Source organism: Pongo abelii, chromosome 11, assembly GCF_028885655.2.
Source record: "Pongo abelii isolate AG06213 chromosome 11, NHGRI_mPonAbe1-v2.0_pri, whole genome shotgun sequence".
NCBI classification, from domain to species: domain Eukaryota; kingdom Metazoa; phylum Chordata; class Mammalia; order Primates; family Hominidae; genus Pongo; species Pongo abelii.
Genome location: NC_071996.2, coordinates 91,279,082 through 91,306,326, shown reverse-complemented (window position 1 = coordinate 91,306,326; position 27,245 = coordinate 91,279,082). Strand labels below are relative to the sequence as shown.

The 27,245-nt window shown below is 36.1% G+C and overlaps 1 protein-coding gene across 34 annotated transcripts in view; it reads right to left on the bottom strand.

The window, feature by feature from the left end:
* The window catches only part of GULP1 (GULP PTB domain containing engulfment adaptor 1), a 324,107-nt gene that overhangs the window by 221,066 nt on the left and 75,796 nt on the right, over positions 1-27,245 (bottom strand). For all 34 annotated transcript variants that reach the window (XM_054549588.2, XM_063712905.1, XM_063712913.1 and 31 more), the window contains exon 2: positions 8,107-8,231. The gene's annotated coding sequence lies outside the window, so the exon portion shown is untranslated. The remainder of the gene's footprint in view (positions 1-8,106; positions 8,232-27,245) is intronic.

Here is a 27,245-nt window from a genome sequence, read left to right as displayed (position 1 = left end):
AGTCTAGAGAAAATGGACAAATTCCTGAAAATATACAACTCTTCTAGATTAAATCAAGAAGAAATAAAAACCCTGAACAAACCAATAAAGAGCAGTGAAATCGAATTCATAACAAACAAAAACTGCCAACAATAAAAGCCCAGGGACAGGTGCATTCACAGCTGAATTCTACCAGACATTCAAAAAACAATTGATACCAATCTTAGTGAAAAGATTGAGAAAGAGGTAATCCTCCCTAACTCATTATATGAAGCCAGTATCACCTTGATACCAAAGTGAGGAAAGGACATGATAAAACAAGAAAACAATAGACCAGTATCCCTGATGAACATAGATGCAAAAATCCTCAATAGAATATTAGCTAACCAAATGCAACAGCACATCAAAAAAATAATACACCATGATCTAGTGGGTTTTCTCCCAGTGAAGCAGGAATGGTTTAACATACACAAGTTAATAATGCAATACATCACCTAAAGAGAATTAAAAACAAAAACCATATGAACATCTCAATAGATACAGAAAAAGCATTCAGTAAAGTCCAGTTTTCCTTTATGGTAAAAACCCTCAAAAAACTAGGCATAGAAGGTACATACCTCAAAATAATAAAAGCCATAGAACACAAACCCACAGCCAAATCATACTGAATGGGGAAGGGTTTAAAGCATTTCCCCCTGAGAACCTCAATGAGAAAAGAATGCCCATTTTCAGCACTTCTATTCAATATAGTACTGGAAGTCCTAGCCAGAGCAATAAGGCAATATAAACAAATAACAGGCCTCCAAATTGGAAAACAGGAAGTCAAACCATGACTATCCACTGATGATATAATTGTATACATAGAAAACCATGAAGACTCCTCCAAAAGACTCCTAGATTTGATAAACAAATTCAGTAAAGTCTCAGGTTACAAAATCAGTGTACACAAAACAATAGCACTGCTATATACCAACAACAACCACATTGAGAACCAAATCAAGAACTCAGTCTCTTTTACAATAGCTGCAAAAATTAAAATAAAATACCTAGGAATATACTTAACCAAGGATGTGAAAGATCTCTACAAAGAGAACTAAAAAACACTGCTGAAAGAAATTATACATGACCCCAACAAATGGAAACACATTCCATGCTCATGGATTGGAAGAATAAATAATGTGAAAATGACCATACTGTCCAAGGCAATTTACAGATTCAATGCAATTCCATCAAAATAGCAACATCATTTTCACAGAATTAGAAAAAAAATCCTAAAATTCATATGAAATGAAAAAAAGGGCTCAAACAGCCAAAGCAATCCTAAGCAAAAGAACAAATCTAGAGGCATTACATTTTCAATTATATTATAAGTTTACAGTTACCAAAACAGCATGGTACTGGCATAAAAGTAGACACATAGACCAATGGACCATAATAGAGAAGACAGAAATAGAGTCAAATACTTATAACCAACTGATCTTTGACAAAGCATATATAAACATAAATTGGGGAAAGGACACCCTACTTAATAAATGGTTCTGGGAAAACTGGATAGCTACATGTAGAAGAGTGAAACTGGATTCCTATCTCTCATCTTATTTTAAAAAAACAACTCAAGATGGGTCAAATCCTTAAATCTAAGACCTGAAACCATAAAAAACCTAGAAGATAACCTAAGAAAAACTCTTCTGAACATTAGCCTAGGCAAAGAATTTATGACTAAGACCACAAAAGCAAATGCAACAAAAACAAATGTAAATAAATGGGACCTAATTAAACTAACAACCTTCCATACAGCAAAAGAAATAATCAACAGAATAAACAGACAACACATGGAATGGGAGAAAATATTTGCAAACTATGCATCTGACAATGGACAAATATCCAAAATCCACAAGGTACTTAAATAAATCAGCAAGAAAAAAACAAATAATCCCATCTAAAAGTGGGCAAATGACATAAATAGATATTTCTCAAAAGCAGATAAACAAATACCCAAAAAACATTTGAAAAAATGCTCAACATCACTAATCAGGGCAATGCCAATTAAAACCACAGTGAGATGCCCTGCAAGAATAGCTATTATTAAAAAGTCAAAAGACAATAATAGATTTGGCGTGGAAGTGGCAAAAACAGAGCACATACACTGCTGATGGGAATGTAAATCAGTACAATATCTATGGAATACAGTATGAACATTTCTTAAGGAACTAAAAGTAGATCTAACATTTGATCCAGCCATTCCACTACTGGGTATCTAACCAAAGTAAAAGAAGTCATAACAAAAAGACACCTGCATGCGTATGTTTTTTGCAGCACAATTCACAAAGGCAAAGATATGGAACCAACTTAAGTGCCCATGGACCAATGAGTAAAGAAAACGTGGTATATGTACACAGTGAAATGCTACTCAGCCATTTTAAAAAAAAAAAGGATGAAATAATGTCTTTTGCAGCAACTTGGATGGAGCTCAAGGCCATTATTCCAAGTGAAATAACTCAGGAATAAAAGAAACAAATCCCACATGTTCTCACTTGGCTAAGCTATGGGTATGCAAAGGCATACAGAGTGGTATAAGAGACTTTGGAGACTCTGGATAGCTACATCCAGAATGGGGAGGGTGGGAACTGGGTGAGGAACAAAAAACTACACATTGGGTACAATGCACACTACTCAGGTGACAAGTGTGCAAAAATCTCAGACTTCACCACTATACAACTTACCCATGTAACTAAAAACCGCTGATACCCCAAGACCTACTGAAATTTTTTTAAAGAATTAATTCCCTTTATTTTTTAACAATTTAATACATAAGGTACCTCTAAGAGGTAAGGACACTTTTCCTATCCATTACACTAAGACTCATAATACATTTATCTCAGCTTTTAGAGAAAGAACATATATTCATTTTTGTGACTGCTGGAAAGTATAAGGCTAAATTATATACATTGTGGTTATGAATGAAATCAGGTCTTTTATTTATATTTTTGTTTTGTTTGGTGTAAATTATATTTACTCTATTATACTTTTATTTTTAAAGGATGGAAATAATTTTTAGTAATAAATAAATGAATCCTTAATTAATCCTCAATAATATTCCTCAATTCTCAATAAGGAATTGCAATGAAATTTTAAAATGTTATGAGTGCTCTAGCAAAGGTTTGAACATAGGAAAGTGAAGCAGGAGAGAAAATTCTTCAGTGTTCAAAGGCAAACAAATTTTACCAACAATAACAAAACCCACTTTTACTCTGTTTTCCCCATTTCTGTGCCTGTCATCAACATGCCCCTCTTGCCTAAGCAAAAAGCCTGTTTCTTTAACCCCCGCCTAACTGCTTCTACTACTACCAAGTCTCATCTAACCACATTTTCTTTTTTATTTACATTTTTTTCGCCCTAGACAAAGCTTCTATTGTTTCTTCCTGAATTATTTAAAAATCTAGAAACATTGCTTCTTGGGTAACCTTGATCAGACTTAATGTTTTTGGGGACACCTAGGCTACTGGTAACTCAGTATCTGCATGCCAACATAATTCTTACTCACTAGTCTTTACCTAAACATGATTCTCTTGTGCTTTCATGGTGTATTCTATTCATTTGTTTGTCATACAGGTACATCTGCTACATTATAAACTCCTCAAGGGTAGAGATTATGTCTTCACCGTTTTATTTTCCTACAGTTCCTAGCTTAGTGCCTAGAAAGTAGCAAGGGTTCAGCAAATAGTGATCAAAATGTTAGGAAAATCCTGCAAACGAATCTGCCTTCCTTTGAGCTGCTCTCTCTTCATTAGTCTAACACACATATCACTTTTAAATTAAACTTCTTCTTTTTTTTTTTTAGATTTTTTGAGACAGAGTTTTGCTCTGTCACCCAGGCTGGAGGGCAGTGGTATGATCATGTCTCACTGCGACCTTCACCTCCTGGGCTCAAGTGATCCTCCCACTTCAGCCTCTCAAGGAGCTGGGACTACAAGTATACACCATCCTGTCTGGCTAAGTTTTTCTACTTTTTTTTTTTTTTTTTTTTTTTTTGTAGAGATGGGCTCTCACTATGTTTTCCAGGATGGTCTTGAACTCCTGTCCTCAAGCGATCCACCTGCCTCAGTCTCCCAAAGTGCTGGAATTACAGGCATGAGCCAATGCGGTTGGCCTAGATTAAACTTCCTAAAGAATAGCATGGTTCATCTGGCTCCCCTGCAATTGTTCCTCTCCATATAATAATGAGACACAAATGCCTGGTTATAAGAATCCAAATCACAGAACACATTTCCAACTACTCTGCTATATCTAATCTCTCTTTCCAATTTCCTGAACATCCCATCCCTATGGTTTGCCAGCCCAGTACCTTTGCTCCAAGTTGACTCTCCATTTAAATGTTTGCCTGCCAGTGTTCCTCTCTACCTTAAAAAGCACAACTCAAGTGGTCTTTTGTTTGTGAAAGTGTTCCTCAATTCCCAAGCTGAAAGTGTTACCATTACAAACTGCCCTATTATTTTACTTCTTTCTTGACACTTAATACAGCCTACTTAAACATAAGAAACCAAAATGTATTTCTTATCTTGCCATATTTTATTGAAAGTTAGAGGTGACAAGGAACTATTTTTGTGCCTTCCCTTCTCTAATGTTTACCATCCTCACTGCCATTGCTAATCACAGTGCTTGACAAGTATAAGTTTTCGATAAATATTAATTAGATAAATGTATACTTGATATTATTTCTAAATGGTGCATTTTTAAACAATGTGGAAGATTATACATATATAATATACACTTTTCTTTATTTTTTTTTTTTTTAGATGGAGTCTCACTCTTATTGCCCAAGCTGGAGTGCAGTGGTGCAACCTCAGCTCACTGCAAACTCTGCTTCCCGGGTTCAAGGGGATCTCCTGCCTCAGCCTCTCAAGTAGCTGGGATTACAGGCACTTGCCACCACACCCAGATAATTTTTGTATTTTTAGTAGAGACGGGGTTTCACCATGTTGGCCAGGCTGGTCTTGAACTCCTGACCTCAGGTAATCCACCAACTTGGCCTCCCAAAGTGCAGGATTACAGGCATAAGCCACCGCACCCAGCCTTATAACATTGACTTTTCCTCTAGGCTTAGTTATGTAAGGGAATATATTGCTGAATAGATGTGAGAAAGAAATTGCTACTGCCTGCAACCAAAATTTAAAATTTTAATTTAATTTTCATTTTTTTCAACTTAAACTAGGTTTCATTAAGAAAATCATTTGAATGAGAAAACACTAATCAGTGATTCAATATTTTCAAAACTGGCTAATGAAAACTTTAACTTGTTACCACCTTCTACAGGTAAACTCAGCAATAACAATAAAAAGCCTTTAAAAGAGCACAGTCATTGAGCCAGTGATACCAATTTTAGTAATGCTACTAATGCAAACCAAGTGATGTACATATCAATTTATCTATAAGAAAATTGACTGAATAATAAATACAAAATAAAAATATTTTAAAACATATTATATATTAACAGATATAATAGAAAATACAAAACACTAATTCATATTCTCAAAGAATAGAAGAAAACAAATTTGTTACACAATAATAAAGAAAATCAACAAAGTATATATATAATTGGTATGGTTTGGCTGTATCCCCATCCAAATTTCATCTTGAATTGTAATTCCCACAATTCCCACACGTCATGGGAGAAACCTTGTGGAAGGTGATTGAATCATGGAGGTGGGTCTTTCCTATGCTGTTCTCGTGATAGTGAGTGGGACTCATGAGATCTGATGGTTTTAAAAATGGGAGTTTTCCTACACAAGCCCTCTTCTCTTGTCTGCTGCTGTATGAGATGTGCCTTTCACCTTCTTCCATGGTTGTGAGGTCTCCCCAGCCACATGGAACTGTAAGTCAAACCACTTTCTTTTGTAGATTGCCCAGTCTTGGGTATGTTGTCATCAGCAGTGTGAAAACAGACTCATACAGTAAATTGGTACCAGGAGTTGGATGCTGCTGAAAAGATACCTAAAGATGTAACTTAGGAACTGGTTAACAGGCAGAGGCTGAAACAGTTTGGAGGGCTCAGAAGACCACAGGAGAATGTGGGAAAGTTTGGAACTCCCTAAAGACTTGTTGAATGGCTTTGACCAAAATGCTGATAATGATATGGACAATGACATCCAGGCTGAGGTGGTCTCAGATGGAGATGAGGAACTTGTTGGGAACTGGAGCCAAGGTGACTTTTGTTATGTTTTAGGAAAGAGACTGGCGGCATTTTGCTCCTGCCCTAGAGATTTGTGGAACTTTGAACTTGAGAGAGGTGATTTCGGGTATCTGGAGGATGGAATGTCTAAGCAGCAAAGCATTCAAGACATAACTAGGGTGCTGTTAAAGACATTCAGTTTTATAAGGGAAGCAGAGCATAAAAGTTCAGGGAATTTGCAGTCTGACAATGCAATAGAAAAGAAAATCCCGTTTTCTGAGGAGAAATTCAAGCTAGCTGCATAAATTTGCATAAGTAACGAGGAGCCAAATGTTAATCATCAGGATAATGGGGAAACTGTCTCCAGGGCATGTCAGAGGTCTTCATGGCAACCCCGGAGGTTTAGGAGGAAAAAATGATTTCCTGGGCCAGGCCCAGGGTCCCTCTGCTTTATGAAGTCTAGGGACTTGATGGGCCTGCATCCCAGCTGCTCCAGCCATGACTAAAAGTGGCCAAGTTATGGCTTGGCTGTTGCTTCAGAGGGTGCAAGCCCCAAGTCTTGGAAGCTTCCACATGGTATTGAGCCTGCGGATGCCCAGAAGTCAAGAATTAAGGTTTGGGAACCTCCGCCTAGATTTCAGATGTATGGAAATGCCTGGATGTCCAGGCAGAAGTTTGCTGCAGGGGTCGGGTCCTCATGGAGAACCTCTCCTAGGGCAGTGTGGAAGGGAAATGTGGGGTCAGAGCCCCCACACAGAGTCCCTACTGGGGCACCACCTAGAGGAGCTGTGAGAAGAGGGCCGCCATCCTCCAGACCCTAGAATGGTAGTTCCACCAACAACTTGCACCCTGCACCTGGAAAAGACTCAGACACTCAATGCCAGCCCATGAAAGCAGCCAGGAGGGCAGCTATACCCTGCAAAGCCACAGAGGCAGAGCTGCCCAAGACCATGAGAACTCACCTCTTACATCAGCGTGATCTGGATGTGAGACATAGCATCAAATGAGATCATTTTGGAGCTTTAAGATTTGACTACCCCACTGGATTTTGGACCAGCATGGGGCCTGTAGCCCCTTTGCATTGGCCAATTTCTCCCATTTGGAATGGCCGTATCTACCCAATTCCTGTACCCTATTTTATCTAGGAAGTAACTAACTTGCTTTTGATTTTACAAGCTCATAGGCAGAAAGGACTTGCCTTATCTCTAATGAGACTTTGGACTGTGGACTTTTGAGTTGACGCTGAAATGAGTTAAGACTTTGGGGAATTGTTGGGAAGGCATGTTTGGTTTTGAAATGTGAGGACATGAGATTTGAGAGGGGCCAGGGATGGAATGATAAGGTTTGGCTGTGTCCCCACCCAAATCTTATCTTGATTTGTATCTCCCACAATTCCCACATGTCATGGCAGGAACCTGGTGGGAGGTGATTGAATCATGGGGGCGAGTCTTTCCTGTGCTGTTCTCATGATAGTGAGTGGGTCTCACAAAATCTGATGGTTTTAAACACAGGCATTTCCCTGCACAAGTTCTCTTCTCTTGCCCGCTGCTGTGTGAGACGTGCCTTTCACCTTCCTCCATGATTATGAGACCTCCCCAGCCACATAGAACTAACTGTAAGTCCATTAAACATCTTTCTCTAGTAAATTTCCCATTCATGAGTATGTCTTTATCAGTTGCATGAAAATGAACTAAATATAATTCTATCATTGTAACTTTGCTTAAAGGAAAAATCCAACAAAACAAAAATAAAATTATATAGAACAAAATGATGACAGAAGTTATTTTCAGAAAAAAGGCTCATCAGTGCTTTTAATTTTATTTTATTTTATGAATTTTACTATTTTTTACAACATAAGACTATATTTTTAAACATTCAACACATAATAAAAGCATTTTTATAATTTCAAGTCCTTTTTGGAAATAATGGAAAATGTATAAATAATCATTTATTCTTACCTGGGTATGCTCAAATATAGTTGAAAGAAAATGGACACGACTTTATATAGCTTCTATCATACAGTTGCCATCAGAATTCTTCTATCAGTTTCTCTCCTATGTATATCAGATGGAATCATAAATAACTAAAAAGAAAAACATAATTGAACTTAGAATTAATCAATAATTACATTTCTGTTTATTTTAATTTAGAAGTCCAGCATATCTTTAAAAATTCTAATTATGCTTCTTGCAAATGTTCAAGAAAGTTACCAAATAATAGGGAAATAATGATAAAATATGTAAATATTTGGAAAAGATTATTACTGATACCTAGGTAATGGAAAATAGCAAGATTTGTAGATGACGTGTTAAATGTTTTAACTCACAGATATGTTACTATTAAAGCTTGGTGATAGTTCTTTAACAATATATGCCTTTCCCCCTTGAACAACAAGTAGCCCCAACTATCTCATTCACATATGATTTATTTGGACTAACCAAGCACATATCCTGTTCATGGTGATTAAGAAGGTGAAACTGAATTTTAGAAAGCACCGATTTACTTTCATTTTCATTCTACTTTGACTCTTACGGCAAGGCATTTAGATAGCTTATCCTTCTGTTCATAATCATGCTATAACTAGAAGAGATATGTTAATTGGTTAAGACTTTTATATTTTTATTCCAACAAACAAAACAAAAATTCTTTCTGGGTAGACACAACAGCACAAATTATGTCTTCCTTTAATTATATTATTTCAAATGTACCGCTGACATAAGTTCAAAAAGTACCAGAAGAATTCACAGCACAGTATCTTTTGCCAAAACACTAAAAAGACCTGATCTTTTTGAGGGAGGGGGAAGAATGGAGAAACATATCTAAGTCTTGTGCCCTGCTTCCCATCATAACTTTGATACAAACCCCTTGATACAGACATTGATGATGCCATATCTATATTTTTGACTCTCTTAGATAGATCTCAAATATTATTTTATCCCTTCCTCTGTGTTTCAATCTAAGCCATCTGAATACTTTGAAAGCCATCGTTTTCCATCTCAGCCACAATATTCTTCAGAAGCCTATTGACCTATTTGTTCAATGTATTTGTTTTCTTCTGTCTCAGCCTCCTGAGTAGCTGGGAATACAACTGTGTGGCATCATGCCTGGCTAATTTTTGTATTTTTAGTAGAGAAGGGGTTTCGCCATGTTGGCCAGACTGGTCTCGAACTCCTGACCTCAGGTGATGTGCCCACCTTGGCCTCCCAAAGTGCTGGGTAGATTACAGGTGTGAGCCACCGCGCCCAGCTTCTTTTTCATATTCTAACGTGACCTTAGAGAGAAAGAAAGGATCTCAGTTTAGGTTGCCCCAGAGGCAAACACTGAGGTAATAATAACTTCAATGTGAGAAGTTTATTTGAGAGATGATCCCAGGAAATATTAGCAGGAATGAAAAGAAAGAAGTGAGACCCGGAGTGGAAGACTTCTTACCAACACAGAGATCATTATCAGACCTGTAACACTATTGGCAACTGCAGCTTAATCTGGCTGGGGAAAATCAGACATCCACTGTGAAATACACCCCTCAGATATATCTCACTGTAAGAATGAGAGCTAGCATATTTATACACCAATCCTCATTAGTCATTAGCTGACGGTTGCTCCCAGGGGCATTAATTCCCCGGAACTTTCAGCCTATTTGGTTGGCAAAGTGGTCTCTTGTGGCCAAAGAATCCCTTAGGTAAAGAAATGCAGGATAAGCATTAGAAATTTTGCCAGTCTGAACTACAGCACTAAAAGAGAGGTTATAGGCTGATCATCAACAGCATCTACTACAAAAAGCAACAATTTTAAATTTTGAATTAAAATATTAGCACAGTATATTTTAAGGCCATATATTGATATTTTATAATTTTAGTGAAAAATAATGTTTGCTTACTCAGTGACACTATTATTTATTAAATCATATGTTATTTTCTTAGCATTCACTGGATCTTAGCATGTATGAATGATACAATTCATTTCATCTTGCTGTAGAATGTAAAGGTTGTATCATCATATACTTCCAGCTCTAAAAATAGATGTGTTTATCCTGGACAGGAAATTTCAAGCATGACACATAGTTAAAAGGTAAACTATAAAACCATGTCATGATTTCCACAGTCTTTTATCAGATCATGTTTTTCTTGTTTGTTGGTCTTAGATAGAGAGGAGAGAAAAGGAAAAACAAAATTAGTTCTTTTTTAGGATGATATAGTTTTTCCATTTTTCTTTTGACAACTATTGATCTTATGAACAGAAATTAGAGAGAAATAATTCGAGATAAATAATTGTTATCAAAACTATTCAATACATTTCATTCCAAAATTTTATAAAAGAAAATATTTTCCTTAAAATGGTCAATTCAATTTAATCAAGATAAATAATTGTTAATAAAACTCTTCAATAGATCTAATTCCAAAATTTAATAAAAGAAAATATTATCCTTGAAATGGTCAATTCAATTTAACATCTCCGTAGCCTTTATTTTTATCTTACGTTGACTGAAACCCAGTCATACTGCAGGAAATACTTTTCAAACTAGAATATTTTATGCAATGTGACAGAATAAAGAAGAGCACAAAAATACACACATCAAAAAATAAGAACTAACTTATGCCTACTTCTGCCTTTCTTCTTGCAGGAAATGACATATTTTCCAAATGAGATCTATTATTCTATGTCTGATATGATTAGATTTTTCATAGAAAGAGCACTTTGAATATTCTTGCAAAACTCAGATTGGCTTAGGGGCTGCTCTTTTGAACATATTTTTATTTTAAAATATAAAATCCTGATTTCCAATTCAAATGCTTCTTAAAATTTTAGTATGAACATAATATGCTCAATTTGATACTGTTTTGCCACCATTTATTACACATTTTCAGACAATTTGAAGATGTATATGAAATTAAATGAAACCAACTATTTCTTTACTAAAACTTCCTTTATCCCCAACAGTACCATTTAAGAAAAACATTATTAATGCTGCAATATGACAAAACGCTTCAATTTGTTAATGTAACAGGTAAATCTTTAAATATTCTATATGCAATAAACCAAGCAAAACAAACAAGTCAGGCCAAATTGTATTTCTACTTGTCATCATATGAAATACAGACCACCATTATCATGATCTTAAAATATTTTCAAAATCATTATTCTCTTTTTTACCTAAGTCCAAGAATTTAACAGTATTTAATCTAATTTGCAAAATGTTTTAGGAGTTTTCCTGGATATTTATTTCTTATCCTCTATAGGCTCCTAAATTCAAAATCTATAAAATCAGATCTTGGCCCTGATTTTCTTTTCTATTTTTTTCTTGTTTGTCCTGTGACTTTAAGTAAGTAAACAGTACAATCCCCACTGATTGCTCCCACCTGAAATCTGGCATTATTAATCTCGCTTTTCTCCCTTACCACCTGCATGCAGTTAAATAAATTCAATTCTACTTAATACAACAATCTCCAGTTTGTTTTCCCTCCTAGTTTACACTCCCCACCTATCCATCCCTAGCCAGTCGTAATTTCTCTAACAAGTAATTTGGCCACATCACCAATGCACAAAGTACACATGCCTTAGTATGCCTTTAAGACACCTTCTCAAATGTTTTCACCCCATGTTCCAAGCAAAAGGTACAAAGAAGGTGATATTAGGATGATTGTCCTAAGTAGCTTGGAGCAATCACTTCCTATGTATTCTAGTCATCTCACTAAGGAAATGACATGCAAATAGTCATACCTATACCCCTACACTCTAAGTAAAATAAAATTAGAAAAGTAATTTTCTTCATTAAACCAATATTCACTGAACAGCTATTGAATGCCCAATTGTTTAGTTACTAGTGAGAGGAAAATAAGTCTGTATATTCCTCTGCATGCAACAGTGTGATAAGGACTATGTTCATGGCAAGGCTAGGCGCTGCAGAAAAGTCTTCCTAAAAGAGATAAGACTCATTAACCTTCAGTTCACAGAAGCTGTCCAGTGAGGAAGGTGGGGAAAGCCACGGTTGGCAAAGGAAACATCATAAGCAAAGGCACAGGAATAAGAAAGAACATGCCATCTTCAAGGATAGGCTATTAGTTAGAATATTTTATTTTAAAATAGAATATTTATAGGAAACTCTTTTGTATAAAACTTTAGTAATAAGATGAGGCCACATCAGGAAGGCTCCTGACTGCCATGTTATAACATTTGTATTTTACCCTAAAGGTGTTGGAAGTATGATTAAACAGGGAAGCAGTACAGTAAGATATGCGTTTTAGATATGTGTTTAGGAAGATCATATTGCCAAGGCAGCTCTGAAGAGACATGAAAGGGAGGGGATGAAACAAGCAAATTACTTCTTAGAAATGTGTGTATATTTGTTAGATGATAATGCAAAATAGACTCAAGGCATTCATATTTATAAGATGTAAAACTGGAAAGATCTTTATAATTTAATTTATATAGGAATAGAACCAGACAAAGATAGCTTTAATCCTGGGTTTTTCAGTTCCAGGAAATCAGATAGGACCAAGAATTCATATCACCTGTTATTCTTCCAAATGCATTCTGAGTTCCATACCCTCAGCTTTCAGTATGGTAATGAAAAAAGTGATAGTGGATGAGACATGACAAACTCTTCAGAACACATAAGAATTTTAAATTTATCAATTTAAAATCAAATTCAATCCATGCTTTCCATTGCATGTGCTGTTAAACTTTCGGCAGTGCTTTGAAGCTCTTAATGGCAGGAAATTTTTCTGATTAGAAAAAGTAGGAGAACAATTATCAAGTCATTCACTCTTTTTGCTGAAATTAGTGGAAAACACAAGTCACTTTCCTTGAAACGTTTGGTTATTATATTTTTCAGTATATATAGTGTGAGTGTGTGTATGAACAAAACACTTAGAAAATTATAAAGGAAAATAAAAATCATCTATATTAAGATAACCTAAAAGATAATATTTAGACACCTTCTACCCAGTCTTTTTCTAAAACTGAAATTGTACTATACATATGCAATAATTCAGCTATTTCACCCTCCAAACCTCATGTTGAAATGTGATCCCCAATGTTAAACGTGGGACCTAGTGAGAGGTATTTGGGTCATGGGGGCAGATCCCTCATGAATGGCTTGGTGCCATCCTGGTGGTAATGAGTGAGTTCTTGCTCTGTTACCCCTTGTAAGAGCCGTTTGTTAAAAAGAGCCTGGCACCTCCCTCCCCTCTCTCTTTTGCCTCTTCTCTTGCCATGTCATCTCTGCTCATGCAGGCTCCACTTCAATTTCTGCCACAAGTTTAAACAGCCTAAAGCCCTCACCAGAAGCAGATGGTGGCACCATGTGTCGTATATAGCTTGCAGAACCATGAGCCAAATAAACATCTTTTCTTTATAAATTACCTAGCCTCAGGTATTCCTTTATAGCAATACAAACAAAGACAACATACAATTTCATTTCCTACCTTTTGTCACCTACAGTGCAATCATATTCTTATATCATTAAATAAGTCTTCAAATAAATACTATTGGCGTAACATGCCACCTTATAACTTTTTTTGCCCATTCTAATGTTCCACATTTAAGATTTTTCCTTTTTTTTTTTTTCTATATAGAGACACTGTGATGAGTAGAATTGAAGCAAAGTAGCGTAGTGACTAAAATGACTGTAGCTGGCCTGGAAAGTGTTATAAGCCTGATTCCAAAACTATGTTGCCTTGACAGGATATGCCTTAGTCTTCTCATCCATATAATCTAACACAGTGTTGTTTTGAGAAATAAACGATTACAAAGTTTGTGAAACACTTAAAGTATTGAATGATATATTGTATGTATGTATTTTATCTGTTATATAAATCACTGCTTAAACATCTGACTATTGAAACAAGGGAGAATGGAAATTACCAGATCAAAGTCTGTATATAATTACAATACTTTGTCTGGAAAATAGGGCAAATTACACTCCCAGAGAAGTGAAAAAGTATGCAAACCTCACCCCAATCTTCCTATACTGTTCATATATATCAGGGTCTTAAAAATTTATTTTAATTCAATAAGAAAATTGAATTATAATAGGAAAATTGGCTGATATATTGTTTTTGATTTGCATTTCTTTTATGTAACATTAGCTTTTGCCCAGTTGGCTTTTTGCACAACTTTTTCTTATTGATAAATTTCCTATTCTCAATTTTTATTGTACCATTTATATAACTAAGAACTAAGGGGAGAAGATAATTTCTAGCTCAATCCCTAATCAAAAGTTTGGGTATTCATTCTTATCTGAGCCAATGAAGTGATAAGCACATTGCTAACCAATTGGTAGGGGTGCAGAATCACTGACTGGCTTAAGACAATCAGGGAGTATTCCTGGAGATACAAATATGGCCAATTCTCCTAAGTCATACAGCTTCCACACGTGATGAAAGGTGAGTTCCACTGAGAAAAATCTTGTCTATTATAAACACAGTGGTAGGTAAATTTAGAAATAAATGCTAACTACACATTAATGTGAACTTAGACATAAATGAGATAATCTATACACAGCACTAATCATATAGCCTGACACATAAAAACTCAGCAATATACAGTAATTATTATTTCCATTGGTGTGTTTAAAAGTTCCATATCTTTCACACTGTAAATAAAATCATAGTACATATCTTTGTACATAAATATTTGCTGTGCTCATCTCAAAATTCTTCCTTTTTATTTTTTTTTTTGAGATGGAGTCTTGCTCTGTTGCCCAGGATGGAGTGCAGTGGTGCAATCTCGGCTCACCACAACCTCCGCCTCCCGGGTTCAAGTGATTCTCCTGCCTCAGCCTCCCAAGTAGCTGAGACTACAGGCACATGCCACCATGCCCAGCTAATTTTTGTATTTTTAGTAGAGATGGGGTTTCACTATGTTGGGCAGGCTGGTCTCGAAATCCTGACCTCGTGATCTGTCAGCCTTAGCCTCCAAAAGTGTTGGGATTACAGGCATGAGCCACTGCACCCGGCCCACATTATTTCTTTATTGTGGCTTCATAAAAGTGAAATTCCTGTCAAAAAGTATTTGATCTTTTTAGTATTTTAATGCACATCATCAGGTTATTTTCTGGAAAGATATGTCAACATAGACTTCCACCAATAGCATATGACAATGTTGAATTTAAACCACACTTGCCAGCAATTATCTTTTTAATCTTTGACAATTTGGCAAATTTTATCCCTTTTTCTAAAATGTATACTTCTTTAACTGCAAGTGAAGTATAAGTTTATATGTTTATTGAATGCTTATTTTATAATTTTTATTTTCCTTTTGGTGTGCTTTTTAATTTCACGACATTTCAATGAAGTTTTCTGAGGTTTTAATGAAAACCTTATGGCTTATGGCCTTTGAACGTTTTGTTCCTTTAACTTGGTTGCTCTTCTTACAGGTAACCAACTGTTCACTCAATTCTATCATTAGATTAGGAAAGGTTGCCTTACATTTTATTTTCCCTTAATGTCATTATTATATATTTTGTCCATAAAATAACGTAATGTAAATTGCTAAATCTTACGTTAAGACCTTAGCTATGAATTGATACAAAGGCATTAAAGCAAGTAAGTCATTATCACAGGTGTTTTTAAAAGTGTATTTAATTAATTATTAAAATTGTATTTGTCAGATGTGTTTTATAGATTTAATTACATTTAATTTTGGGGATTAATCATCTTTGCATTTAGTTTATCATTTAACACTAGGAATACAGTTAACCCTTGAACAACACAGGTTGGACTGCATGGATCGGTCCACCTCCAGGTAGATTTTTTTTTTTATAAATACACTTGGCCCTCCATACCCACAGGGTTTGCAACTGAAATCAAACTTAAATGGAAAGTACTGGTATTCACAGAATGCAAAACATGTGGATATGGAGGGCTGGCTTTTCATATATACGGGTTCCGCATGGCTACTGCAGCCTTACTTGAGTATGCACAGATTTTGGTATCTGCTGGTGGCCCTGGAATCAATCCCCTGAGGATACAGGGGAGCGAACATATCTGTAAAACACTGCAAATATGGATTTCAGCACCAAGATCAATAGAAACAGAATTTTTTCCAAATATTCCCCATATTTTAAGCCCCTGCCTTCCTTCTTTCATTTAGAAGATGAAATTGTGATTCTCTATTCATTACTATAGTATTTTAATACATTAGAAATATTCAGATGATTAAAGAAAATATTTATACAACACCTATTCTAAAAGCCACTATTAATTTTTAAGACTACCTGTTACTCCTAAAAACTGTAAAACTATGTAAATACATTTCAGTATTAATGAAAAGAGAGCAAGTCTTCATTAAGAATTCCTATTAAGCACTTTTGTAAACAGTCACACAATGGAAGCTGCTGGAATTAAGGAAATCAGGAAACTGTGGTTGATTTCCTAATGAAAAGTTGGGCCAGAAAGCATTCATTAACTTGGATTACATAAAAAGTCATTAGTTTAATTTTTCCAGTCCTGTGGAGTTTAATTTTGTTCATGTTAATATCCATAGAGTGTGCAATATATTTAAAGGCAGATTTCAGAGAGCTATTATTCAGTCTTCCAATTTCCCACAGTTGCAGGATGCAGTGGTCGGGAGCTTTACTAATACTTGTCTCTATTCTACATAAATTGTAGTATCACCATAATTGGATATAATTTCACTCAAATTATACAAACACTGTTCAGTAAAATCTGGAATACCTTCTGTACCAATATAATCAAGCACAAAAACATACACAAATTCGTCTGCTGTTAGCCATATAATAATAATTGTTTCACAGATGAGGAAACAGTCTCAGAGATGAGACATCACCAATATTTTATATGATGATTGGTTATGCCTGAAGGCCCTTCTTCAGCAATCGAACATTTTCAATATCAATGTTTTGTGATTGTTCTTTATGTTACTCTAATACCAAATGTTATTTCACCATTTAAACTGTTGCTCTTTTGCTCAGTAGCATTTTCACATAACAGTGTGCACTTCACTCTGCATTTAACTTGTTTATACATACACTGTGCTTTCCTGTCACCACCCAACACCCTCCCCTCCACCAAAATATTCTGGTAATAGCACCCTGAATTTCCTTTGCAGACTTACTCTTTTTTTCTCCTCTTTCCTGGTAGTTATGTTTGGCTAATGGTGACCCTAGTTGTAGTTCCAGGACTGGTCAATGGCAGTACCATGATCCTAATAGTAATTATTCACTTATGAGTGGGAATGTGGAATAAGTTAAAATAAAGAAAATACAATCAGCACCCTTTTAAAAAAACTAGAAAGAAACAAATTAACAAACTGGAGGACTGAAAACCTGGTGGCTATTTTGACCTCGTGTTTCTTGCCTTAAAATATAATTCAGTGGATAACAAAGCTATGAGAGAGAAATAAATATCTAACTGCCTGGATTCAGTCAGGCCTGAAGGACCACTCTAGAACTTTCTACTATAGTAACCAATGTATATTGTTTGGCTTAACTGAGTTTTAATTGGTTGTCTGCCAAGTACAACCAAATAATTACTCTTGAATGTATATATTATTTACTAATGTATACTATGCATTTTATTGAATTTTTCTATGGCTTCTCCCAAATTGAGCTAATATTAGTAAATAATAATAAGCCAAAATGATTGATTGATACTTTGAAGGAAATAAAAGTTTTCTATAAAATGATACAGATACTATTTTGGTGTTTTAAAGACATTTGTTATTGTTAGAAGCAAAAAAGGGACATGGAATTTCAGATGAGCCTTCAGTAGATTTTAAGAATTATATATACTTTAAGTATGTTTACATACTTTAAAATTTTTATGTTTGCTCAAGAAATGATGTCACATAGTTTTTCATCAAATTTAGGTTGTGATATTCTACTAATTACATCTTCACTTCTTTTGAAGATAGTAGAGGAGACCAATTTTTAAAACTGTAAATAGATTTAGAAGAGATATGAACAATTTCATAAACGTGATATGTTACAGGTGATATTGAGCACTTCCTAATTTAATAATTACACAAAGACAAATGATCTCTCTTCATTCCAGATGAATTAATAACATATTTTACACCACAAGCAAATGAAGAAATCACTGGAAGCTTAATAGTATTATTCCAATTCAATTCTACTCTAATAAGGTATTTTCTTATTTCTTTGAAGCTCTTCCCAAAGACAATAGCTAAGTAAATCATTTGTGTCTCAATAACTGGTCAAATAAGTTTCTAGAGTAATTATCTGCTTTGATACCTTTTCACTGCCTAAGGATTCAACATCTACTATGTGATATCTCAATGGCCTGTCAAAAAAAATAAAAGAACTAGACACTTGAACTATCAATGTTTATGGAACTGGAAAAGTAAATCCAACTTTATTTTATAAGAAACTTAAGATATATCAGACGCCTGGGTCTACAATTTCAGTATTGAAAGTTGGATGCTGGTATACATGACAGCATCACAAAATATCACGAAGAACCAAAATATAAAGAACCAAAAATGTATCTCTAAATATCAACTATTAAATAAATGTTTACCTTATTAAGCTCATTTTTATTCATTGTTCCCTCATAAAGTATTAGGCTACTTTTCTTTTCTCTTAAATTAGTTCAACTGTATTATCCTATTTAAATCTGATTGCTACTGAAGGTACTTGATTCCTCTGTAGAATGTTCTTCCCCATGTTTCCTCTCTCTGTTAGAGCTTAGTTCCCACTTCAAACAGAATTCAATAAATTATAACTACTTAAGAAAGAGGCCATGCATTATAAATATATATATATTTTTTTTAATCATTCTCTTCCCCAGCTCCATAAAACAGACTGTGCTATAAATGAATATATAAAATGCTTATAATAAACAAGGATTACTTTCTATTTACCCAAGCTAAGGGCATATTTCTCTTCAGCCTACTCTTGGATAGAAGGATAAAATGCAGAAAGGAACTTTTTCTCTCCTAACAAAACTTTAAAAATATCTCTGACCTTTTCAGTTATCTATCATTTATTCTGTGATACCTGAAGATAGTTTCCTATCTGTGAGGAGAGAAGATTGCAATCATCTCATTTGAGCTCAGTCTCCCAAGACCCAATGATATGGCTTAGTGTAGATAGCAAGTATCTTCTTTGTTCACAGATTTTCAGAAGAATAAAAGGGGCAGAAATATCAACATAAAAAGGTCAAGTCTAATTTCATTTAACAATTAGATATGTCACATGGATGTTAGGTCAAAATAATCTACAGAGCACTTGCAAAATGATGTTAATAATACCTAACCTCCCTCTCTCCTGGAGTATTTTTAAAGGAGCTCATGTATGAAAACACTTTCAAAACTGTAAGTACAATACAAATATGAGGTCATATTACACATTCCAGGAGAAGTTATGACATGCTGAAAAGGCAAAATTTACAACCAAATTTCCTTTTTCCAACAAGTGATGTCAGAGTGCACTTGCATGTGAACTTTCGCAAAGACATTTCACCATAAGAAACAGAAGATTATGTAATACTAACGATATTTAATTTCCAAGCTGTATGTAGTTAAAAGAAGTAAATGACCAAACAGGAATCTTCCCAATGCTCTGAATCTATTAGTAAGTAGAAAGTACTAGTACTAGCCATAGGAGGTAACTCCTCTGGAGAACTAGATGCAATTGGGCAAACCAGTCTTCATCAATTTGCCATTCATGAAAACACTTATATTCAAGTCAGTACAATACAGTATCTCAGTGAAGACAACTTGATATAGCTAATGAAGATAATACTGCCAGAGGCACATCCTCTCTGTGTTTGCTGTAACCATTCACAGCAATGACAACAAGTGAAATTAAAGAAACAGAAGTCTTCCAATCTCATAGTTTGAGGCACTGGAAAATCAATGATGTAGCTACCTCTTAAATGGATCTAACTTTCTCTGAAGCCTGACTGAAAGCTCATTCAGTAGTATATAATAATCAGACTATGATATTGTAAAGATTCATCTTTATCTCTTCTCTTGCTGTATTCATCCAATACACATTTATCAAACACCCGCTCAATGTTGTGCATTGTATTGTGGACTAGGAAAACAGATGAAGAAATTTAGTTTCTCATTTAATAGTAGAGTAGACAGACAAGTAAATAAATTATAATAACTTGTTATCATAATGTTATAATAGGTGTCAGCCTATTAAATGCTTGCTTAACTTAATTATTAATTTCTAAATAGTAATCTATACTAATTAGGTAAGCTTCTGATCATGATGAATTTGTAAGTTTCTTTTAATTTAAATGCTTTCACTGATATAATGACATTTTATTTTCAAAACTACTCTGTCCCATACACAGTGTTGTGCTTTCCTTCTTTTACCAAAGAGAAAATCAACGTTGAAAGATGAGTTAGTAGCACCACAGCCAAGGTCAGGACTCAGAAATCTCGACTCTCTTATTTCCTTCTTACAAATGGAGGATAACACATCTAGTTTGCATGCTAAAATCCTTTGTACTATTCATCATTTGGTGTCACCATTTCAGGGAACTGTAAGTTTTTATTGATAGTGCTGGACAAGAAAAACTCTCATTCATTGTAGAATGTGTTTTTATTAGAAAACCATTCTAAGCTATGAATTGTTTATTGCCAAATTAAATACTGATGTTCATTGTTTTCTATTAATACCTGCCAAGAAACCCTGCTACAGAAAAAATCATAAACAGTATGAAATTTGAAAGAATATAACCATTTGTGCAAATGATTAAAAACTGCTGCCTAATCAAGGAAACCATAGTATTCAAACTACTTACATCTTGCCAGCTGATTTGTAAATACAGCAACCATGGACTTACTGTATGTCTGAACTAGATAAAAATCACGTCATTTTCTCTGTGCCTGGGAAATAGTAAATGCTCAATAGATGTTTAGGAAGAGTTTGGGTAAAGAATGAAAAGTGTTAAAGAAAGGAGAAAAATCTTATCAATAGGTCACCAATCTCTACCCTGCCAAAAATCAAACCAACAATCATCACAGACACACACACATACACACACGCTTAAAGAGAAGTAACACACACATTTGAAAGTATATTCACTTAAAGACAACCTCCCCTCAAATTTAAAAAATGCTAACTGTGCTTTTGGCCAATGTTACATGTGTAATCTCTTCAGTGTTACCTCAAGGACTTACTTTGCAGAGAAGCAATTTATTCAAGACAGAGACTACACCGTGAGATGCAATCTTTATTATATTTTAAAACTGAAATAGCCTCAAATACTTACAGATGTCAACATTATCAAGTAAGTTTAATTCCCAGTATAAGTGGTTTATGTGTTTTTAAGTCTCATCTATGGATTGAAATAACCCATAAAGTAGTCAGTAAATGACAATTAATTTTGTAAGGAAAATTGTGAACTAAATGAGGAGGACATAAGTAAAATATGCAATGAGATCCAAAGAAAGTCTCAAAAACTCAGTGAGGAATAGTTATGTCTCATTCACTGATTGTTTTGCTCAAAACAGAAATAAGGTAAACAAAAATATGAGGTCAACCAAGGGTAAGTTTCTGTGCTAGGTACTGTAGATTGTCCAACCAGTGCACTTGTGACAGGGAATTTCTCACTATGCTCAAACTGGCCATCGGTGTGCTCTCAAAATGCCTGCCATGCCTAAAAATCTCATCTGTGAGTGTCCTCCCCCATTCTCCTGATGGACAAATAACCCTACCTTAAGACAATCAACATAAGCCTTTCCCCCTCTGAAGATACGAGAGTAGGCACCTGAGCTAAGACTAGATCATCTAAGGCTTATGTGGGGATCTGGCACAAAAGCTCCACCTAAGCAAAGCAACAGCAGTTTGGTCAACAAAGCAAGACCCTGTCTCTACAAAAAATACAAAACAAATTAACCGGGTGTGTTGGCACACACCTGTAGTCCCAGCTATTTGAGAGGCTAAGAAGGAGGATTGCTTGAGTCTGGGGAGTCAAGACTGCAGTGAGCCATGATGGCACCATTACACTCCAGCGTGGGTGACAGAGGGAGACTTCCGTCTCTTAAAAAAAATGCAACAGTAACAGTGAATTACCTGAACCGAGAACAGGCTCTAGACTCTGAGTGAGATGGGAAGAGAATTAGTCTGTTTGTAGCTGGAGCAGAAAACCAAAGACATAGAGGAATAAGATACTTTACAGATGTTATAAAGCAGGAGAGTTCATGAATAATAAGTATGAGTGATGAGAAACTGAGACAGAAAAAGGTAGAGAAACATCTACAATAGAGAGTACTGGTGGCAGCAAGAAAAATATGACAGAGGGAGCTGTCATCCCAATGGCAGAGGATCAACTCTGTCACTAGGGGGCAGAGAAGGAATCTGCTCAGAAGAGCCACACTAGTTACGTCCCAATTCTGAATCTCAGTCCATTTTCCCCCGGTTCTCTTAAAGACTGGACATGTGGCTGGGGTTCCTGTCTTGTTCATCTCTAAACTTAGCCTTTCTGAGGTGAGTGAGTTTTTTTTTTTTTTCTTGCAATCAAAAGAATCTATCATAATCTTTTCTGTCTGGTCTCCTTAACATCCATTCAAGGAACTTGTCTTAAAATGGTGAATGAACAAAACTTTGATTGTATACAACACTGTAAAAATATTTTTTTACAGCCGGGCATGGTGGCTCACACCTGTAATCCCAGCACTTTGGGAGGCCGAGGCAGGCGGATCACCTGAGGTCAGGGGTTCGAGACTAGCCTCACCAATATGGTGAAACCCCATCTCTACTAAAAATACAAAAATTAGCTGAGTGTGGTGGCATGCACCTGTAGTTCCAGCTACTCAGGAGGCTGAGACAGGAGAATTGCTTGAACCCAGGAGGCAGGTTGCAGTGAGATAAGATCATACCACTGCACTCCAGCCTGGGCGACAGAGTGAGACTCTGTCTCAAATATATATATATATGTATATATATATATATATATGTATATATATATACACACACACACATATATACACATATATATATATTCTATCAATATACTCTCAAAGAATTATACTAACCCAATGAAAAGAAAAAAAAGGCCACATAAATTTGTTATGTGTCTTAAGTCACTGAAAAAAGTGTAGTTTTCAAAAAAGGAAATATGTCTTTCATTTATACATAACTGTTCTATAGCTAATTTAAAGCAATAACAACAAATAAACCTATGCTGTGGTTATCTTTTCTTTCTTCACAAGAATAGGGCAAACATAACTTAACTTTGGCTTCTGTATTTTCTTTGTTATACTGAAAACATTTTTTTAACTAAAGTCTATTTTATTTATTTATTTATTTATTTATTTATTTATTTATTTAAGGTGGAGTCTCGCTCTGTTACCCAGGCTGGAGTGCAGTGGTGTTATCTCGGTTCACTGCAACCTCTGCCTCCCAGGTTCAAACAATTCTCCTGTCTCAGCCTCCCAAGTAGCTGGGACTACAGGTACATGCCACCACACCCAGATAATTTTTCCATTTTTAGTAGACATGAGGTTTCACCATATTGATCAGGCTGGTCTCGAACTCCCGACCTCAAGTGATCCACCTGCCTATGCCCCCAAAGTGCTGGGATTAAAGGCATGAGCCACCACACTCGGCCATAAAGTCTAAATTAAATGTATTCATAGGTTACATCAATGTCGCAGAAAAAATACATTCTTTCTCAGTTTTATAGATCCCTCAAGACCAAAAAATCCCCAGACCTTTTTTCTAGATTATTCTTACATATGCATTAGATTTTATTTACCTAAATCATAAGATATTAGGTATAGAATTTTTACCATACTTACAAAATCATACCCTGCAGCTGGGAGAAAGGCAAAAGAAGAAAAAGAGAAAGAGAAGATTGAAAGAGAGAAAAGAGAGGGATAGAAAGCAGAAAGGAGACACAAAAGAAAGAGATGAAAAGGGTGAAAAAAATGAGGTGGACTAATAGTTACAAGTATGCCCACAGAGCATCACCATGACCTTATTTTCCAAGCTTCACAATCAGAACCCCCACCCACCCATCCTACAGTCAAAACACTTCAGGGAAGAGATCAACTGGGCTTTTGTATTCCTCATTTAATGATACTGATCACTCTTCTGACAGGCTGCAGGACAGTGATGATGGCTGGGTCCAGAGTCGCAGCCTCCTCCCTCTCGGAAGCTACCCATTCTGTTAAGAGGCCATAGACGACCACGTTCCTAATCGTGCATCCCTCCTTGGGCTTCAGTATGTAACCATTTCTATCTTGATACCTGTTTCTGAGTTCCTAGAATCTTAATGTACTTTTGTCACACCCTCCCTCCAGAAACTGAAACTTGACAAATAAATCCCATTCACTGGCATGGCAGACGTAGACTTCAAAAAGAACACCTGTTATAGCCCCAGGTGTCTACATATTAAATACCACCTGATTCTCCATTGCTGTGCCATGCCCACAAGCTAAAGCTCCCTATTGCTCCATCGGGGACTCCTGGAGCTAATCTGTTTCCTCCAGAGCGCCCGGAGGTAGTCTCGGGTAACCTTGGACATCATGCTGCTTCTATTTACTCACTGGAACGCAACTGTCTGCCCTGCAGCTGAGACAACATCCCCAGCACCTGGCCTGCTCCCCTAACCATTGTGACCAGTTCACACAGACACAGACAAATACTAAGATATGAGAAAAACTATAAACAGTGGGACATCATTCCAGTAACTGAAATGTATTCATTTAACCAATATTTATTGCATGTCAGGAATAATGTCTGTATGGTAGTCATACAACAATGAACAAGACAGATTTTCTGCCCTCAAGGAATTTGTGCTCTATTTAACTGCACATATAAACAAAAATTTAACTACATATAAAGGTAAAAACTTCCATTTGTTACTACAACAAATAAAAATATGTGCACTTCTATCTATTGTCTAATATAGAGGAAAGTATCTGAAATGTTATATCAAAATACAAGTTAAGGAGCATATGCCACATTTTCTTGAGTGGAAGATGCAAGGATTTAACAAATTGGGGCCAGGTGAGGTGGCTCACGCCTGTAATCCCAGCACTTTGGGAGGCCGAGGCGGGAGGATCATGAGGTCAGAAGATCCAGACCATCCTGACTAACATGGTGAAACCCCGTCTCTACTAAAAATACAAAAAATTAGCTGGGCGTGGTGGCGGGCTCCTGTAGTCCCAGCTACTCAGGAGGCTGAGGAAGGGGAATGGCGTGAACCTGGGAGGCAGAGCTTGCAAGTGAGCCGAGATCGCGCCACTGCACTCCAGCCTGGGCAACAGAGCGAGACTCCGTCTCAAAAAAAAAGAAAGAAACTGGAAGTCGCCCTACAAAGTAAAATACAAAAAGCTCATGTAATGGTAGACAGACAGACATGCAAATGAATCAAAAGGTGAGGGAGAAAGAAAAGAGAGCTAGTTCAGATGCAATAGATGCTATACTGGGCAGTTAACACAGAAATATGTGCACTTAATACTCAGATATGTGACATGAAGCTTATTTTTTTCTCTTGAATTGCACATAACATCATGAACTTCATAAACGTCAATCTGTCTAGGGAAAATAATTCCACCTTTCTGGTATTCTTAGTCCAGTGGCTTTGTCATGTAAACTGTTTCTTGGTTTTTGTTTTTATGGGGTATTTGGGGGCTTTGTTTTGTTTTGTTTTTCAAATCTCAGTCACTGTTCAGCATAAAATTTCTAATTTAGAGTTTCCTTTCCTCGTTTACAGGCCCTTCTTTTGCCCCTACCCCCTTCTCCTATGCTGTCTTTTCTTGGTTGGTCTGCTCTGGCTGCTGGAGATGTCACAGAAAGTTGGATAACTTGAGGGATGTCCCTCAGTTGAGCAGAAAAGTTGGATAGCTGGTCTTGATCATTTCTTTCCCTGCTGGACATTGTTGTTCCCATCATCATTTTATCTGGCCCTGGCATTGGTATGACACTAACCTACTAATGTTCTGCCCACTTGTTCTCTCTAGGTCTGCCCAGATGGCATCCCTTTAGCTCTTTTCTGCAGCACATTCATGGCTTTCAAATGTGCATATACGATATCGCCCACTTCAAGGTTTCTGACATTAGAGATTCCAAGAGCAGTGTTGCTTCCCTTGTCTCACCTCTTCAGGCAACCTCTGTATGTCCCATAACATAGGAAGCAGATTCCTGCAGGGCCAACTAGAGTCCGCTAACTTCTCAGGCCAGGACTATCTTTGCCGTTCCTTTCTTGACACCCTACCCTCTCTTAATTCATTATTTCTAAAGTCCGGTGACCCTCAGACAATGTTGCAGACATTCCTTCCCAGTAGACTTGCAACAAGATCCAAACCAATGTTCAATCAACAATTATCAGCTTCCTTCTAATAAATATTGGTAGCACTCAAGAATTTTAAGCTTCCTCATAACCAACCTGACAACCAGGTATATTTCACAACAAAACAAAGCACAAACAAAATTCTGCCTCATAAGCAAATATTAGCCAGTAGGCACAAAAACAATCATACAACTGTTCCAGTAAGCTCTGTGAAGTCCCTAGTCTATCACTACAAAATCCCCTTACATGAATGGTGATCTCCAAGATAAATAAAATTGCATCCCCTACAAGATTAACCTTCCCAGTCAATCCAGGACAAGATCCTAGGACGGATCTTCCGTTAAAGAAATGGCAGGGCAGGAGTATAGGACCATGTGTACTGCCATACCAGCACACAGCTGGCAAGGCAGAGGTTTCTAAACCATATTTCTAGCCAGCTGCATATAATGAACACCACTTGTTTCATCAGGGAAACACTATTTCTAATACCTTTTGTGCTAATTAACCCACTGGTACAGATGTAAACAGCAATTTGAAATCTTGCCCCAGCTGCCTCCAGAACTTCGATCACTGATTAAAGTCCTTCAAATATTATCCAACCACTCCAGTGGTGGATGTCAAAATGAAAATGAATTGACCCAAGTGTATATATGTGTGTGTGTGTGTGTGTGTGTGTGTGTGTGTATACATATATACTTGGATCATATATGTATATATGTGTGTATATATGCATATTACATATGTACATATATCATATATATGATATGTATATTATATATATATACACACACACATACATATCCCATGATCTACACTGTAGCATATCAACAAAAATTATGGATGATATTCAGAATGAG